Source organism: Bos taurus, chromosome X (assembly GCF_002263795.3).
Source record: "Bos taurus isolate L1 Dominette 01449 registration number 42190680 breed Hereford chromosome X, ARS-UCD2.0, whole genome shotgun sequence".
Classification (NCBI taxonomy): Eukaryota; Metazoa; Chordata; class Mammalia; order Artiodactyla; family Bovidae; genus Bos; species Bos taurus.
This window is the reverse complement of record NC_037357.1, coordinates 124,241,933-124,248,424: the sequence shown is the minus strand read 5'-3', so window position 1 is coordinate 124,248,424 and position 6,492 is coordinate 124,241,933. Positions and strand designations below refer to the sequence as shown.

At 39.8% G+C, this 6,492-nt stretch overlaps 1 non-coding gene and 1 pseudogene across 1 annotated transcript; both read right to left on the bottom strand.

The window, feature by feature from the left end:
• Nucleotides 1–864: 864 nt before the first annotated feature.
• Nucleotides 865–5,709, bottom strand: LOC100849367 (ARL14 effector protein-like; annotated as a pseudogene).
• A 175-nt stretch (nt 5,710–5,884) lies between these two features.
• Nucleotides 5,885–5,957, bottom strand: TRNAG-UCC (transfer RNA glycine (anticodon UCC)). The gene has a single exon. It is a non-coding gene; the product is annotated as a tRNA-Gly (tRNA).
• Nucleotides 5,958–6,492: the final 535 nt, after the last annotated feature.

Sequence of the window (6,492 nt, the reverse complement as noted above, 5' to 3'; positions counted from 1 at the left end):
TTCTCACGCACAAAAACATCAAAGTAAGGAAAATTAAATGCTTTTTATTAATGAATTTGCCACACAGAGATATTGGGTGAGTTAGTCAGAGGCAAACAAAAGTGGTCTCAGGTGAATATTTTCTAGTGGGTAAACATACATAGCCATTTGGTGGGATGGAGATAGGGGCCTTCGGTCTATTTTTAGCCCATTACGTCTGCAGCCTCAGCCAGTGCCTGCACAACTGTGTTCAGCAGAAAGTCTCTTTGTGCCGAATCCAAAGCTTCAGAAGAAGCAATTAAATGTTCATGAGAAGTAAACATGGAAAAGTGGAAAAAACAATTTTCTTCTTGCAGATCATCTGAATAAAACTTGGTATCAAAGATGACTGAAGAGAAACCTTCCCAATGACGCTGTGGGTGTGAACATTTTCATAGAGATTTTCCCTAAAAACAGTTTTGCACAATAGCTGCCAAACCTGGCCCAGATGTTTCAAATCAGTCTTCTGAGATGGTATCTTCACTGAGGTCAGCAGAAACTCTAGCTGAATTGCCTTAAATCTTATACCTCCAAGACCAAATGCAACTTAGGCCTTAGGAATTTTGTACCACCTTGGCCAGTTCTGTGTGGCTGGTAACCTTAGCCACCAAAAAAAAAGCTTTAAAATGATTTCTATGTAACAATTAGATTAAAATTTCTTCTTTGAAGTCTGCTTCCAGTTGGAATTTTGGATATTACTTAAATTGAATCTCTGCTTTTGTGCTCATATGTTGGGCCACGTGGCCATGGGGCCTATTAAAGGCTTTAAAAAAAAAAAAACAAATTTCATTTTAATATTGTTAAAACAGTAACACTAAAAAATGAGACTATGAGTATGTAGTGCCAAGTCAATCTAAATAGCAATTCTGATTTAGAATTGATAAAGTGTAAGATCCTAATGGTAGCTAGCTATTATAAACATATGTTCTATGTCAAGACAAGCTCTCAGCTACAGAATTCTAAAAATCCTAAAACTCCATCTCCTAAGGTACCAGCAAAGAGGAAAGGGATTTTTAATCTGAGAGCAGAGTAGCAATGGAGTTGCTGGATACCAGGGGAGGAATCTGAGTCATCACAGCAGGAAGGTTAAAGGACAGTGCATTACACAGGGTTCTATGGCTTCAGAGAACACTAGTCTAAACTATATTTTTAAAACTTTTTTCCCCCAGTCCTAAAATTCATCCAGGAGAAAGAGGCTGGTTTAATTGCAAAGCAGAGAAAATTGATCAGCCTGGAGGGCTGGTCCTATTCGGAGAGGTCGAATGGCATCTTGCTGATGACCTCCCCATTCTCATCGACTATGGTGTCGTAGGCCCAGCGGCGGTTGCAGCGGCAAGTGGGCCCGCACTTGGTGGACTTACACTTGGGGCACGGGTAGAAGCAACCCAGGCAGTCTTCATCAAGGCAGTCACACAGGTGAAGGTGAGCCTGCCCTTTTTGTCATACTTGTTGCCTTCACGTCTTACAGAAACAAACTCATTCTTCTTTGCCATTTGCCTTTTCTTTATCTGCTGCCTTATTTCAGGATTAAAGTTGGCTACCTGAGGCCCGGGATTTTGAAATGACAACCGTTTTAACTGTCGCTCCACCCGTTTCTTTTGCTTCAGTTCCTTCTCACTTGGTTTCTCAGGAAAACTTTGACGTGCAGGTCTCTCTCGCACGGAACTGCTCTTTTCTGCTTGTTCACTCATTTCTGCTCACCTGGGGACACAAACAAAGTCAGCAACCATTTGTGGGAGCTCAGTCAACCATGAGGACGCTGGAGCTGGTAAAAGTCATTTCAGAATGGGCCTATTAAGTTTTTACTTCAAACCTGGCTTAAGTGGATAGGAGCAAGTTTATCAACACCAACAAATCTTTGGACAAAAGTGCTTTTATCAGATAGTATTTCCTCCTTTATTTAACCATCTCTTTTGTCTATCAAATGTTTAAATAACCATTCATGTTGGTCTAGACTGCTGCTAAGTCGCTTCAGTTGTGTCCGACTCTGTGCAACCCCATAGACGGCAGCCCACTAGGCTTCCCCGTCCCTGGGATTCTCCAGGCAAGAACACTGGGGTGGGTTGCCATTTCCTTCTCCAATGCATGAAAGTGAAAAGTGAAAGTGAAGTCGCTCAGTCATGTCCAACTCCTAACGACCCCATGGACTGCAGCTAACCAGGCTCCTCTGTCCATGGGATTTTCCAGGCAAGAGTACTGGAGTGGGGTGCCATTGCTTTCTCCCTTGTCTAGACTAGTACTTCTCACACATTACTGTGCATATGAATCATGAAACATCTTGTTAAAAACTAGATTATGATTCAGTTAGGACTGGGGTGGGGCCAGAGTCTACCTTTCTAATGTATGCCCAGATTATACTGATATTGCTAATTCCAAGCCTATTTTGAGTCTCAAGGGCCTAGAGCTAAACAAGTAGTGATCAAGGGCAAAAATTGCTTGATCAGGGTCAAAAATTGCTTTGCTTTAATAGAAACCCAGTTATTCTCATCTGAGTGGCCCTAGGATAGAAAAACAACAGGTTTTTATGTAAAGAATCTCTTTCTCTCCACTATGTCCCCCCCACTGCCCCCACAGAAGGCAAACTCTTGACTTTTCCTCCAGCTAAATTGGTTTGAACAAAGAATATACTGTTTGAACGACTTCAGATCAATAAACATATTCCTTGTTTCTAATGACTGTAGTAAGTAATGGAAATTGGATGGTCATTTTTAGCAATTGCCTTTTCTCTTTAAAATGTCAGCACATTAGCTGTGGTTTATTTATTTCGCTTGAAGTGACCTCCAGTTCTTCTCAGGAAACACTCACAAGCTACTTTAAGGTAATTCATCATATTGAATTAGTGATTGGTTTTTAAAAGGCTTTCTAAAGTCAGTACATTCTCAAGGACTTTCAGTGTCGTTTCACCTCTCTCCATGTCTCACTGTCTCCGTGTGTATGTCTCTTCCCTCACCACTGCCCCCATCCCTCTCTTTCTCTCCTAATTGGCCCATGTCCTGCAGACTCCACAAGGCTTCCCAAACTACTGATAATTTAAAGCAGAGAGGCAGAGGACGCCCATTTCTTTAAGGATTTCTGCCTAGCTTCAAGAAGCAAACTGGCCAGAAGGAAGAGAGACAGAGGATGGGACATCAGCTGTGAGAAGATCACCATACTAGAGAAAAATTCCTTTTGCTTCTCACTGGAGAGTTTCAGGCAATTCCAGAGGACTGGCCACACTCTGTTTGATCCATACTACTAATTTCACACAACAGGTTCCCTTTTAGGTCTTCCTTGTCACTTGAACGATGTAGTGTCTACAGAGAGGGAAAAGCAACTGATTCCCCTGAATCTGTCTCTTGAATTGGATTTATTTGCCAGGATCTTGTTGAGTAAATACCCAGGACAGAAATAATACAGTTTCATAGTTTCTAAGTTACTCCAATGTCTTGGCAGGTCTAGAACATTTAGTTTTTTCATTACTCTTATTCATTGAGTTGTAATTTCATAGTTGACTATTTACCTTACTTTTTTGGGGGAAAAAAGGGTAGCAGCTACCTTTCTGATACATTACCCTAGGCAGAGGAGCCTCAGGCATCACACTGCCAGGGATCAGACACCAGCACTGTCTTCACCACTAACTATCTGACTTTAACTTAAGATGACTTCAGTTGCTTAACCTCAGTTTCCTCATCTGAAAATGGGGATACTAATAGTACCTTCTCTATGGGTATGCCCTCAATTAGGTGCAGTGAGAACTTCAAAGATGATATAAGACCAGGTCTCTGCCGGCAAAGGTTGTCAATCTCCACTGGAGAGATCAAGTGTCTGCAGCTCACTGCAAGGACAGGGAAAGGTGCTCCAGTTCAGATTCAGAGAAGCCTATGGGGGGTGGGGGTGGGGGTGGGGTTCGTAATAATCAAATATCAATAGAGGCATCCCTATTTAGAACTCAGCTTTATATCTTTTTTCTGCACCGCCCCCCCCCCCAGTTTAGTGAGGTGCTCAGTCACTCAGTTGTGTCCAACTCTTTGCAACCCCATGGACTATAGCCCTCCAGGCTCCTCATTCCATTTTCCAGGCAAGAATATTGGAGTGGGTTGCCATTCCCTTTTCCAGAACTAAGCTTTACATCTTAAAGAATTCCGGTTCATCCCTATAATGGTAAAAAAAAAGAGTGTGTGTGTGTGTGTGCATGTGCAAATTTGCCACCATAATTCTGTCTAAAGCCACTATTTTTTTTTCATTCATTCAACATATATTGATCTGGAGTCTATCCTATATGCTAGGACTTGTGCCCTATTTATTGCAGTCACAATGCATACACAAGTCCAGAGTCCTTCAAGCAGTGGCCTTTACAAATATGAATAAATTGGGGTAAAAATCTTTCACTCTTCAGTTAAGCAAAATATCTGTGTAGGCCAATTTTAAGGCACAATATTTGTTTTAGAAACAGGCATCAAGACTGTGGTGGAGAAACTCAACGTTTAGTTATGAATAGCTGTGAACCAAACACAAAACTGATTCTCAATACCTTTGTAGTAAAAGCAGAGTTTGTTGCCTGTCTGAATGTTCCAATGTTGTTCCACTGATATTCCTTTTATTTTTAGAATATAAACAGTTATTAAAAGAAAACAGAATCAGGTTACAATGAGACCTTTTACTGCAGAAGCACTGTAATAGCCCAATGTGCTGGATACTGCAAGTAAAATCACCAGGCAGCTGAAGAGATGTGGCCATTTTATGTTCAGCTATAGCACACTCAACCTTTGACATGACATATGTTTGTGAACCAGAATTGTTAGCTTAAACCCCAGGGCCTCTTAAACCCTTGACCTCTCTCAAAAATGTTGGGAGAATATGTTGAGGCAAACAGTTTAGGAAAATTCAAAATAGAAATAAATGCTCGGTGAATGCATTTGAACCCTTGGCATTCCAATCCTGTTGGTCAGGAAAGATCTTGGTATTTTCACAGGGAAATATTTTTTCTGTTGAAATCATTTTGAAGGTAACATTATTTTCTTCTTGTCACTCAATTTATTTACTTGTCATAAAACAAAGTGAAAAAACTCTGAGCCCAACCACATAAACGTCTTAAATGCATGAGCTTTATCATTATCTTTCTTACCATAGTTCTGTTAGTCCTTAAATTTCATGGTGCTGAAAATATCCTTTTTGTGTTTCTTTTCTGGATTGTTCTCCCTCTGAGCAATGGTTACCAGAATCTTTTAGAATGACATGTATTTGCTAATTGGATTAAAGGTGAGATAATGGAAGACTTTGTTTCCCCAACTATCTGGGTGATACTCTTAATCTGGAAAACAGATGTTTCAACATGTTTTTGCATCTTTGTGTTCACGATTACAGTAAGGTTTCAGAATATTCCAAATGATTCCAATTCGCTTTCCACATAGTTGGAAGCAGGAAGCCATTAAGATGAACCCCTTAAACTTGCATGTAATAATAGGAGGTGAAAGAAGGTAGAAAAGGGAGGGAGGAGTCCATTAGACTTGTTCTTGGTTGATGTTTTTTATACTTCTCTCAGCTCTCAAAACTGTCTTTTTGTTTAATTCACTTATTGAAGCAGTTGATGCTTTTTATTATCCCATGCACACAGATTAAAAATATTAAAATATACTTACTAAGTGGAAGATGAAAGATAATCCTTATTTAGGTGGTTACACTACTTTCACCGCAGACAGTCCTTTTACCTAAAACACCATAAAAAGACAGTTTATCATCTATTCATTAGGGGGAAAATGTGTTAAATGGAACATACGAATAAAATCTCCTGTCCTTCCCAATAATTGTGTCTTTTTAAAAATTTTTTATTATTATTTTAAATTTTATTTGGCTGCATTGGGACTTAGTTGCAACATGTGGGATCTAATTCCCTGACCAGGGAGCGAACCTGGGCCCCCTGCATTGGAAGTGCAGAGTCTTAGCCACTGGACCACCACGGAAGTCCCAATAATTGTGTCTCTTAACTTTCATCTAAAAATGTTTATACAAGTTTTGTAGGCCATTGGTATTTGAGAAAATGGGAGGAAAATGGTTATTACTGAAATAGTTTTAATGAAAAATAGTTACAAATGTTCAAATTATGTTAAAAAAAAAAAGCAAAGGGGGCAAAAGAAATCTTATTACAGTAGTACCCTGGCTGAAAGTTTCAACAAATTTAGTCTTAAAAAAACCTTCAGTAATAGTAATAAAGAAAGAGATCCTTTTCGTTTAACAGTGAGAATGATTAATTTGCCATTAGAAACACTTCACATTTTCCATAACTGATACTGGGAATCAAAGATGTATGGGAACTTTGTCTATATTTGAGGTTATACAAAAGCCTTGATGTATACAGAAATGGAAATTCTTGGGTCCTGCACCCAGAAATTCCAGTTCATTAAGTCTGGGGGGTTGCCTGTGACTCTGTATTTTTAACAAACAGCCCTGGTGATTCTGATGTTGGTTTTGCAGGGACCACACCTGGAGAAGGCTGGT